Genomic DNA, 13,448 nt, shown 5'->3' on the forward strand with positions numbered 1-13,448 from the left:
GCAGGAACCTGCAACTCCATGTAGATGAGAATGAATGCAGGATGCAATCCTATCTATATGCATATGCAAATGCTCATGAAATGCTTAGGCAGTGATTTGGGTGTGCTCGTGCATGCATGCGATCTTGATCGCCCCCCCCCCCACAACGCTTCTTTATTTTCTCTTCCACGGGGTCATCACCCCGGCTTTGTACAAGGGGTTACATGCAACTGAGGCAAGGCCTGTACAATAGGGTGGCTGTCGGGCAGTGCCGGGTAGCCTCGCACCTTACAGGTAGCACTTACGTAAATGCTCAATATTCCATGAGTTTTGCAACTGAGTGCTATCCCCGGTCTCCAGATGGACTGCGCCAGATCTGGTGACTCGTACCACCCGGTAAGGGCCTTCCCACTTTGGTGACAGGTTGTTTGTACCCTTGGCGGACTGAACGCGCCTAAGGACAAGGTCACCTTCCTCAAAACACCAGGCATGAACCATGCGGCTATGATAGTGATGCAGGGCTTGCTCGTACCGTGCAGCAGGCGTAGCAGCCCACAGATGGTTTTCCTCGAGTAGCACGGCATCGTCACGCTGGTGCTGATCTTGCGCTACTTCATTGTAGTCAAGAACTCGAGGGGACACGTAAATGAGTTCCATGGGGATAACTGCTTCTACCACATAGACCAGGGAGAAGGGAGTCTGCCCAGTAGCTTGGTTAGGTGTCGTTCTAAGGGACCAGAGAACTACCAGCACCTCCTCAATCCACCCCCTGCCATGCTTCTGTAGCGTATCAAAAGTTCGTGTCTTGAGTCCATGAAGCACTTCAGCGTTCGCCCTCTCAGCTTGTCCATTGCTCCAGGGGTGTGCCACGGAAGCGAATCAGATCTTGCATCTGAGGGTATGAACATATTGCATGAAGGTGTGGCTCGTGAACTGGGTGCCGTTGTCAGTGATGATCCTTGCCGGAACTCTGAAACGACACACCAATTCTTTCAAGAACTTGATAGCTGACTGACTAGTCACTTCCGGCCACTTTGTAAACTTGTGATGGCAACGAACAAGAAGTCAAAGCCCCTGATTTTTCGGGGGAAAGGGACGAGGATATCGAGCCCCTATACCGAAAGTGGCCATGATAGAGGGATTTTCTGAAGAGCTTGGGCAGGCAGGTGTATTTTCTTGGAATGGAACTGGCAGGCTTCACATTTCGTGACTAACTCAACCACATCTTGGAGGGCTATGGGCCAATAGAATCCTTGTCGGAATGCTTTCCTAACTAATGTCTTTGATCCAATGTGGGAGTCGCACATACCTCCGTGAATCTTAGCCAGCAGTTCCTTTCCATCCTCCCGGCAAACACACTTCGATTTCTCACCGTTGGGCCTCCTTTTGTATGGACTATCATCGACAAACTGATACATACTGGCCCTGCGAGATACTCTTTCAGCATCATCTCGGTTGCCAGGGAGTTCTCTGGTTTGGAGGAAGTGGACAATGTGCCTTGCCCAAGTTGGAGCCTGGGGCTCTGCAACGAGGACTAGCGGCACCTCCTCTACTGCGGGAGCACCAGCCTCGTTCGCTCGGTGCATATGCCATGCCCAATATGCGACCCTACCCTAAAGGAACTCGAAGGTCCCACTAAGGATAGAACCGCATATTGATATGCATTTGCAAGGTGGATATCATTACATCAACATTACATAATAGATGGGGATACATACAAGAGGCATACAATGCCACACGAATACAACATCATCATACACAAGAGCATCATCCGACTATGGATGAAACACAAACAGAAACTCAAACGACATCCACCCTACTAGCCCAGGCTGCCGACCTGGAACCTATCCCCTGATCGAAGAAGAAGCAGAAGAAGAACTCCAAAACAGGCAAGCATCGCTCTCGCGTCACGATCATCGCATAACCTGTACCTGCAACTGTTGTTGTAGTAATCTGTGAGCCACGAGGACTCAGCAATCCCATTACCATGGGTATAAAGACTAGCAAAGCTTAATGGGTAAGGAAAGGATAAGTGGTGAGGTTGCAGCAGCGTCTAAGCGTATATGGTGGCTAACATATGCAAATGAGAGCAAGAAGAGAAACAACGGAACGGTCGTGAAGCTAGCAATGATCAAGAAGTGATCCTGAACTCCTACTTACATTCAAACATAACCCAAAACCATGTTCACTTCCTGGACTCCGCCGAAAAGAGACCATCATGGCTACACACGTGGTTGATGCGTTTTAATTCGAATCTAGTGTCAAGTTCTCTACAACCGGACATTAACAAATTCCCATCTGCCACATAACCGCGGGCACGGCTCTCGGAAGTTTATACCCTACAGGGGTGTCCCAACTTAGCCCATCACAAGCTCTCACGGTCAACGAAGGATATTCCTTCTCCCAGGAAGACCCGATCAGTCTCGGAATCCTGGTTTACAAGACATTTCGACAATGGTAAAACAAGACCAGCAAAGCCGCCCGATGTGCCAACAAATCCCGATAGGAGTCGCATGTACCTCGTTCTCAAGGCACACCGGATAAGTCAAGCTACGAGTAAAACCAGACATCAAGTTTCCTCGAGGTGGCCCCGCAGGCTGCTCGGTTCGGACCAACACTCGAAGGAGCACTGGCCCGGGGGGGTTAAATAAAGATGACCCTCGGGCTCCGAAAACCCAAGGGAAAAAGGCTTACGTAGGAAAATGGTAAAACCAAGGTTGGACCTTGCTGGAGGAGTTTTATTCCAAGCGAACTGTCAAGGGGGTCCCATAAATAACCCAACCGCGTAAGGAATGCAAAATCAAGGAACATAACACCGGTATGACGGAAACTAGGGCAGCAAGAGTGGAACAAAACACCAGGCATAAGGCCGAGCCTTACACCCTTTACAAAGTATATAGATGCATTAATTAAATAAGAGACATTGTGATATCCCAACATAATCCTTTCCATCATGGAGCAATCTTCAACTTCACCTGCAACTAACAACGCTATAAGAGGCGCTGAGCAAAGCGGTAACATAGCCAAACAACGGTTTACTAGGAAGGGTGAAAAGGTTAGAGGCTGACATGGCAATTTGGGAGGCATCGTCAACAAGTGATAGGTAGCGCAGCATAGCGATAGAACGAAGAAACTAGCATAGAAATGATAGTAGTGAGATCCAAGATGAAGGTCATCTTGCCTGAAATCTCGCAAGGAAGAAGAACGAGTCCATGAAGAAGATGAAGCCACGAAGACGAACCAAGCGTAGTCGAACGAATCCTCACAATTGCAACTAAATAGGAACTAACGAGAAGGAGCACAACCGGAAAGAAGAAAACAACAAGGTAAACACACAACACATAGACATGGCATGATGCTCAACCAAGTATGATGCATGACAAAGGCTGGGTGAGGCTACTCATGGCAAGAGATGATGCATACAAGAACAACACATCAAAGCAAGTTTAAATGAGGCCGGTAACAACATAGAACTAATCCGGTAAGTCCTCATATTTAAATTTCGAAATTGAGATCTGAATAAACCTAATAGTCAAGTTTTTAAATAACAAGTTAATATGCACCAAGATGATCTACACGAAATTCTAGTAAAGTAGCATATAAAGTTCATTTAGTTCAGAGCTACGGCCTAGATGATATGAGCAAAACAAGTTAAACATGGCATTGATGCAAAATACATTCAAACATCAGGCAAACACTCTCAGAACTTGGATGCAACATGATAATATGAAACTACATGCAATTCTAAGAAAGTTTCATATAGAGCACACTCAAAACGGAGCAACGGTTCAACACATACACTATACAAGTTTAAAGGACAAGCTGTCCAAAACAGCAACTGGGCATCTTGCAAGCATCAAAACAATATGCTACAACAGCTCAACATTAAAACAAAAGGCATGGACAAGATGTACAGGTAAAGCATGACAAAACATGAACACTGAGCTATCTCCAGAAAACAACATAACATGCTCAAAAGGACATGGCAAAATTGCAAATAATAATAGTTCACAGACTTTGCAGAAATCACTGTGCATGGCAGAAATAACATCAGGTTGAAATGTTTAGAGCTATCAAACTACATGCTACAAGAACTTAACATGGCAAACAAAGGCATGGCATGATAAAACTAAAGACAAAAAACAAAACTCCCTTAGTGAACCAATCCCAAAGATCAACAGAAATGATGGTAGCATCCATGCAAACATGGCAAATGATATCATAGATTCAGAATAACAGTACATGACAGGAACAACGATAAGTAAGCATGTTGGTGAGATTGTAGAACTCCCCACAGAGCATTTCATGGAATGTGAAGTCAACCAACAGTAAGAAGACACAATTGTTAAGCCAAGCATGGCAAGATCAAGTTCATAGGGTGCATGGATCACTAGCAAAGCTCATGGAAAAACTGAACTTGATGTTAACAGGCTGACAACAACATTATGTAGCAAGTTTGGATCACGATTACAACAAGCTACAGCAGGCTATAAATGCAACCAAGGGCATGGATGCATAGAGCATGACATGTACGACAAAACATCCTTAGTGAACATCTCCATATTATGCATAGAACAACTTGTAGCAGTAGGTTTACATAGCATCATGATATAACAGATTCAGCCTAGAAAAACAGTAACAACAAGTACCTACTTCCCGAGCTTGATTCACTCACTACAAGACTCAAACAAATACATGGATTGCACCACTTTAAATATGGCATGATGTAGCTCAAAACTCATGTAGACATCAAACTCATAGGATGCACACACAAAATGCAATGAAAAAGACAAATCACCAAGTTCTGTTAACAGATAGCAGTTAATATCATATAGCACTCTTGCAACAATGATTAAGGCATCAATATGAACTCAAACGAACATGGCATGATGGAACAAAATGAAGAACATCTCACAATAAACATTTTGATATATCATACATGCAAAACGGAGTTACGAGCAGGAATTTACGCTAGGTCAAACAAGTGCACAAGTGATGAAAATCTGGGGACTTGAGACGTTTTTTCACCTCGCGAAAAAAACTGGCAGCTCGGGGTTGGTTGCTTCCCTCGTACAAAACGGAGGGCACGAAAGTCAACGGCGATGGTGGGGCGACGTAGGACTCCGGCAAGGGTCGGGCAGGCCATGGATGGGTAGATCGGGCTCGGGGCAACCCATTCCCGGCGATGGGGCGGCTTGGGGCGGTGCGAGTGCATATATCGGGGCGGCTATCCATGGCGGCCTGCAGAGCTCGGGACAGAGAGAGAGAGATCGTGAGGGAGAGGGAGAAGCACGGGATGGAAGGAGGGAAGAGAGGCAGGGGCGGCACGACCTGGACGGAGGTGCTCGCCGGCGGCGGGCTCCGGTGGCCGGCCGGTGCAGGGCGGCAGCGAGGAAGATCGGGCTCTACCCGATCCCGACGAGGGAGGTTGCGGGGTCTCGGGGCAAGCAGGACTCGGGCGCTTTGGCGCCTGATGGGCGCGGCTCGGGCTCGTCGCGGCCCACGGCGGGCCGGATCTGGGTCCTGGAGGGCCCGGCGCGGTGGAGGGGAGAGGATGACGTGGCGAAGGCGACATGGCACTCTCTGATTCGCCGAGGGGACGGGGGCGGATGTTTCCGGCGCTGGGTGGACGTGTTCGGCGCCAGGCGGACATGTCCGGCGCGCGGAGGATGAAGAAGGCTAGGGTTTGCTGAAATTTCGGGGAGAGAGAGGCCTTTTTGTAGGTAGAGGGAGCTAGGAGGTTCCAAATGAGGAGCGGTTTTCGCCCACAAGATCACCATCCAACGACCGAGAGCATGGAGGGGGTTTGGATGGGCTCATGGGTTGTGGTGAAGAGGGGCTGGGCTGCAAAGAGAGAGGGGTTTCGGGCAACGCGGTTAACCGTTGGGGCGTCAAATGACCTCCAAATGGAACAAAATTTGACGGGCGGTCTACCGGTGATATACCAAGGCCACTCGGCAAGTCTCGGCCCATTCTGAGAACGTATTTCTCCCGCTCACGAAACAAGGTCTGAGAGGGGCAACGGGCGCGGCGAGTGTGGTTGGTCTCAGAACGGACAACGGAGAGAACCGGAGGAACCCGAACGGATGCAAGTTTTGAAAAACATGCAGATGAAATGAAGATGATGACATGGCAAAATGCAACATGCAAGCAAACGACCTGGCAACGACGGCGAATAACTGGAAGACACCTGGCACATCGGATACGCGGCGTTACAACTCTCCTCCACTAACAAGAGATCTCGTCCCGAGATCTTAGGAACGAGACGGAAGAGAAAGAGGAAGAGGTGAACTAAGAACGCAATAGAAAAAATGAACAAAGTCGAGAGCACTCGTTTGAAAAAGATGAATGGCGAATATGACGAGAATCAAAAGCTCATGGAAAAAAGATAGACTCTGAAACCACTCCGGTTAGAACAAGATAGAAAAGGAATGAATAAAAGAATTTCGGCAACACTCCGACTGAAAAAGGGAGGATTAGAACATGAACTTCATCCAAATGAGATGACACTTGACGAGATGAACAATGCAATGCCTTCGGAAGAATTGGAAGAATTGAATGAAAAGAACTTAGAAGGAAGGATTGAATGGAGTTGTTGAGAAAATCAACAATGAAAGAATAAGCTTGTAGTGGGCTTATGGAAACATCTCAACACTTGAGGTGAAATTCTGCCACTAACGAAAAACAATTGCTTGTTTGAGATCAAAGAAGAGATGAAAACTTCTTTCGCCGAGAGGACAGGAGAAAACTCGGATCATTGATAAGCACCACAAATATCAACATTCCTTAGGGAAGGCTTTAGGTGAAATCTATACCAAGATAACTCCAAAGAAGAGATTTATGGATTTAAAATAACTCATTCTTGACAACACGTGAATCGCGAAACCTGAATGGAAATTGCCAAGAATGATATAACACCACCTCAAAAGCTAAGGCAGAAAGAATTGCACTTCGAAATGCAAGAAGAAGAATACTTGAACTCCCCAAAAGAAAACGTGTGTTGAACACCATGTTTATTTTAGAGTATAGCTTGGCGGGTCATAACTTTGAGAGAAATCTTGAAGAACAATTGAAGAATGAAAGGAATCCTTGATGAACCACCATGTAGAGCCTCCATGGAGAACTCCGGTAATAAAAGGATGATAGAAAGAAGGAGAAGTTGAAAACACAAGGTGAAGCCTTGCAATGATTTAGATGGCGCTTCACGACGATATAACCGAGAAAACTTGGAACTCCGAAAAAAAAGATGAAACACTACAAACGAGAATTACTTCATCATGAACAATCTCTGGAAGAAAAGAATTGTATCACCTCGAGAAATAAGAATAAGATTTATTGTATTCTTATCCTTCATCAAATTAAGTTGATGACAAGCAATGGATTTGGCATACTACTTATTCTTGTTGAAAAGGATTAAGGGGGGTATAGCACAAAACTTGAGAAAGTCTTCATGAACCACCGGTAGGCTTGGAAAAAACAAATGGATTAATATGATAATCAAAGAAAAAGAATCTTGAATGAACAACCATAAGAATTTGAAAATGACTGATGAAAGAGAATGAATCACCGGGAAGAATTAGAAGGACAAATATGCTTGAGGGGATTTGATACAAGAGAACGAAGAGATCACGAGCTGATTAGAGAATACTTGAGTGATGCACCGGTAAGAGTTGGATAACGAGAGCTGAAGGCTGGAATGAATGATTCTGAGATGATGTGCTCTGGAGAATCAAACTGAAAAGACTCCTGAATAGATCCGGATGGGTGAAAAGAATTCTCACAATCGAAAATAATTATGTGAGGATGGCATCAAGCTAGAACCACGAATCTTCGAGAGAACGGCCAACATTTAGAGGAAAAACTCTTCTTCGATCTTCAAAGCTGAGAATGATGACAAGAAACACCACCGAAATTGTTGAGATACTACGGGAGAAAATTAGAAAGGTTGAACCAACAATGAAAAGAATTTGAAAGATCTTGGAGAAGGACATATGACTTATGATAATTCATTCTTACGTCAAACTTGGAAAAGAGTTTAAGAGTAACTCCGGGAAGGTTAGAAGAGTCAGGTAAGATCATGGGAAAAGACCTTTGGGTTAGGGCCCACTCAAAAGAAACATCATTGAAGGATTGATTGAAATTGAGATTGCACCGGTAGAATTAAATAGCTTGAATGAGAGAAAAACCTTGACGTAACTCGAACGGATTAAGAATGGAAACATGATTCTTCTGAGATATCTTGAGCACTCCGGATAAGAATAGAGAGAGGTGAACAATTAAGAGGTGCACCAACATGGAAAAACATTTGAAATGAGGAAACAAATATGATCAACACCGAAAGCTTGAATTAAATCCACTGGAGAAGAAAAATAACGAAGAATGATGAGCTCAAAGCTCCGTTAGTATCTTCCTGAGAATCACCGGATAAGAACATTGACGGAAAAGAATGGAGACACTTCCCATCAATAAAAAGGATACTTTTTAAGAAATCTTAGTCCTTGAAGAAAAGGGTGGGAGGGCGGGAAAACAAAGGCAATTTGGGACGGTTGAAACAAACACCGTTGAGAAAATTGAGGGGTGATCTTGGGAATGTTGAAAATGATTGGATCCACTTGAAGAGAAGCACACCGGTTGGAAAAAAATTGACATGACAACCTCAATGATCAAGAAGGATTAGTACTCCCATAGAAATATGAGAACACCGTTTAGAAAAGGTATGTAATCAACACTTGACATTGAAGCAACTCAAATACCACAACTCAAAAGAAAACAAAGGATTGGCTTGTAGAAATAAGCCGGAAAAAATACATATGATAGAGATTTACCCAATCCCCTATCATGCATCTGTGGAAAAGATACTCTAAGAGCTACTTGAATTCCCACATATAAACTCCCGAAACTTTCTGGTTATGCAATCTGGTGTTGGGGATACAGGGGAAGCAATATATCTCACCCAAACTAACAATCCCTACATCCAGCTGTATCCATCCGTCAACACATAACCAAGAAAACTCCGAAAATCGTGTACCTCAACCTTCGGAAAGCATCCGTTATACGAGCTATGGCAATACTCCCGAACTCCCCAGTACCGGGTGGCGTCGAGGTTATCTCACCAACAACAGCATAAAAGAGATTTTCGATGTCGGCAAAACTCAGGTATTTTAGAACTGCAACGATAAAATTGTGACGACAACACCTCGGAGCTTAACTCCCCGGGACACTGCCACAACCCCTAAATGTCAGGAGGCACCAAGAAAAATGTTCTCGTCACAAGAATATCGGAACGGTCCCAAGATACCCGCGTGATCCTGTAAGTGCATCTATTGCCACCCCTAGTTGGTTTTGGAGTATTGACGACAAACCTGGTTGAGGGACTAATGTGTTTTTGAGAATTGCAGGATAACACAGATAGTAGTCCCTCCTTGATTCGGTTTACCTATCGGAGATGACCCCTAAAAATGTGTGAAGTCATTGAAGACAATGTTGGTATGTGAAGATATTCACATTGAAGACTATGACACGAGAAGACATTGAGTGAAGACTATGGAGCGCGAAGACTTAGTTATTTCGTTGTTTCCTTTTCTTCTTTGTTGAGTCATAGGAAGCACTGTACTGTTAAGTGGGGTCCAAGTGAACAAAGTCAGAGTGACTGAAGTGATGCTCAACCAAATCCTATGTCTTCGAGCGAAGACAATGAGAGAAAATCTTATCCTGTAACGGATAAGTTAGCTTTACTTGTAGCCCAAGTCAAGCTGCCGCGTGTGTTTGAAATCTGACCCTTGCGACACGTGTCAGTTCCTTAGTGACCCAGGGTCATTTCGGACATTTCCGGACGGGTTGCCCTATGGCTACAAATAGCCCACCCCCTACACCATAAATTGGTGGCTGCTCAGAGTTAGTACACAGCTTTTGTCGTTTGAGAGCAACCCACCGTCGAAGCTTTCTTGACAGAATCCTTGCGAGGACAAAGCCCAAACCACCCTGAGCTTAAAGAGTGTTTGGCATCACTGAAGTCTTTCTATCTGCGTGATCTGAAGACTTTTTACACTTGAGGACTGTGAATCCTCCAGCCGGTTAGGCGTCGCGTTCTGAGCATCCAAGAGCCATTGTGGATTGCTGGTGAACGAAGTCTGTGAAGGTTTGAAAGTCTACCTTGAAGACTTACCAGAATGATTGGGCGGGGACTAGGTGTCCTTAGATCAAGGTCTTCTGAGTTGAATCTCAGCCTCCCTAACCAGACGTACAGTTATCACAGCTACTGGAACTGGTCGAACAAATCCCTGTCCTTCTGAAGCCATTGGTTCTATCTCTTACCTCTCTTACTTACAGTTTGTCTTTGCAAAGTCATTGCCTACTTGCATTATCTGTTTGACTTCATTGTGTGACTATCTGTTCTGATTGACTTCATACTATCTTCCATCCTGATCTTTACTACCTAGCTGCTGTTAGTCATCGTGCTTTCACTATATTGAATACTTGACTATGGCTTGTCTAGTGTAGTCTACCTTCCGCTGCATTCGAATAGTGTTGTTTATATTGTTTGTCTTCGAAACTCCCATGTTTTGCAGAATTTCATAAAAATCGCCTATTCACCCCCCCTCTACTCGATAACTAGCTCTTTCAATTGGTATCAGAGCAAGGTTCTCCCTTGTTCTGTGTGATTCGGTTTAACCACCTAGAGTTTAGCTATGTCGACTGCAGGGATAATCAAAGTCTCCGCTGCGTGCCCCATCTTCGATGGCACTGAATATCCCTACTAGAAGAATAGGATGCGCATGCATCTTGAAGCCATTGATGTCGATCTATGGTATGTCATCAAGAACGTCGTTCCCAAGACGGGTGAAGGCGTCACCCCTACTGATGTCAAGAAGTTCATTCAAATGGACTCTACTACCAAGAACAGCATCTGTGGTCACCTTACCAAAGGACAGTATGGCCGTGTGAGTGCTTTGGAAACGTCGAAGCTAGTTTGGGACTAGCTCTCCAAGGCCAATGAAGGCATCTCAACTCAGCGAGATCATCGTATCAGTACTCTCCGCAACCTCTTCAACTGCTTCAAGAGACATGACAACGAGAATGTCCAGCTCACATTTGATCGCCTCACTGATATCACAAATGAGCTCCAAGAACTCGGCGCCACTGAGATCACGAAGCATGAGATAGTGAAGACACTATTGAGATCTCTTGATAGCTCATTTGACACCTTAGCCCTGATGATACAAGAATGCCCTAATTTCAAGACTCTCGATCCATCTGACATACTTGAGAGGCTCAACACACATGAGTACCAGCTATCTGAGAAACGAGATATCTATGGCCCCAACTATGGCCGTACTCGAGCTTTGAAGGCAAAGGCTGCTGCTTCCTCATTTGAAGAAGAATCTGACTGCAGTTCTGGTGATCCTGAAGACATTGGAAAGGAGCTTTCTATGCTTGTGAAGAAGTTCCAGAAATTCACCAAGAAGAAAGGCTTCAGAAAGTCTTCATGATCCAGCTCAAGGAATGATGAAGCTTCTGCCTATGATCACAAGAAGAGAACCTGTCACAAGTGCAAGAAGCCTGGTCACTACATCTCTAAGTGTCCATAGTGGGACAATGAGAAGAAGAAGAAGAAGAAGAGCAAAGAGTATGATTCTGATCACAAGAAAAAGAAGAAATCCTCAAAGTCTTCTTCCAGATCTTCATCACACAAGAAGAGCTCATCCGGCAAGGCCCGTGCTTTTGTTGGCAAGGAAATGGATTCATAGGAGGATTCAGCTTCAGAGGAGGCGGAGGTGGAGTCTGAGGGGGAGTCTGACTCGGGTGTTGCGAGTCTGGCTCTAGCTACTGCCTACATCGCCAAGTCCATCTTCAACACCGAAGACAATGGCTCCGTCACCAACACTGATGATAATGTCGAGGATGACTCACCTCCCACCTACTGCTTCATGGCACGCGGTGCCAAGGTAAAATCACGCGATGCTTACTTTCAAACATCCAGTGAAGATGACTCTGATGGTGAATCCAAACCTATTTACAAAACACTTGCTAAAATTGCAACTGAACAACAGAAAGCTATGAAACATACTCAAAAACTGTTAGACAAAAGCGATGACCTGTTGGACGCGGAAATGACCAAGTCTCAGTCCTTAATTGAAGACATAAAAAATCTTCATATTAAGTACCAGGAACTTGAAGGTCGACAACTTCTCATGAAAAGCTTTCCTATGATTATCTTCAAAGGAAGTAGGAACTTGAGAAATTGAGATCGGATCATGAAGATCTTCAAAAGGAAAATGAGTCACTTCACTCCCAATAGATCAGTCCCGCTCAGGAAGGATTTGAACCACCATGCCTAAAATGCATTGAGCATGATAACGCTGCTTCTGTTGCTAAATGTTCTACCGCTGCTACTATTATAATATCTTCAATTGCTGACGTGGTAACTAACCCCTCTGCTGAGGATACCACTAGTATTGCTGATGAGAATGCCAGGTTGAAGACACTTCTTGAGACAGGGATGTACAAAAGTCTCAAAGGGCATCAGACATTGTGTGATGTCCTCAAAAAGTAGATTCTGAACCGAAATCCTAGGAAAGAGGGTGTTGGGTTCAAAAGGAAAATGAATGTTGATGGGTCGTACTGGAAGCCTGAGCAGTACCCCAAAAACCACATGGGTTGCTGCAAAGGAACCTCTAGTTGACCCATCCACCTTATCTGGTTTCACTTGTGCTAACCCCATTATCGTTGATGAATCCCTTGATGCAAACTATAAACTGTTTAAGAATCAGAATGGTGAAGTGTTTGCCAGGTATATTGGTACTAACTGCAGGAATGGGCCACCTTTGAAGAAGATATGGGTTCCCAAAAGTTGTCTTGAGAATCTTCCTGTGAATGTCATCATGACATCACCCGTGAAGAAGACAAACCCCATACCAAAGGCTTCATATGGTCCAAAAGCTTCATACAGACTGAGGACTCATCTGAGTCACCCTAACGTCAATGTTTTGTAGGGAAATCATAGTCAGACCCATGAATATGAGCGTGTTTCTTCAAACCTCTATGTTCATAGAACAAAGAATTTTTCTGCTTATTCCTATGAGTAGTATTCACCTCCTGCAAGGCTATTTACTAGGGATCCAAAGCCAAAATTCTCAGATACTGCACTTAGACTCATTGCTTCTAAGCCACCCCTCAAAATGTGGGTGGTTAAGAAAACTTAACTCTCTTTTGCAGGGTAAGGTCTCCAGCCGGAAATCAAAGCAGTCCAAAACTTATGCTGGGGACCTTAAACATCTTGTGGGGCGCAAGATAAAAAGCCCAAATGGTCTCACTATGTATTTGGTTCCAGGATTCCATGATACTCACCCTATACATCCTAACCAAGATCTGAATTTTCATGTTCCACTTGTTCGTCAAATGTTTATGCTTCACAACTCGCTTGGTGAAGCCTATCCCCCAAACTGCACTGTAGGCTACGACACCTCGTA

Source organism: Triticum aestivum, chromosome 5B (genome assembly GCF_018294505.1).
Source record: "Triticum aestivum cultivar Chinese Spring chromosome 5B, IWGSC CS RefSeq v2.1, whole genome shotgun sequence".
NCBI lineage: Eukaryota > Viridiplantae > Streptophyta > Magnoliopsida > Poales > Poaceae > Triticum > Triticum aestivum.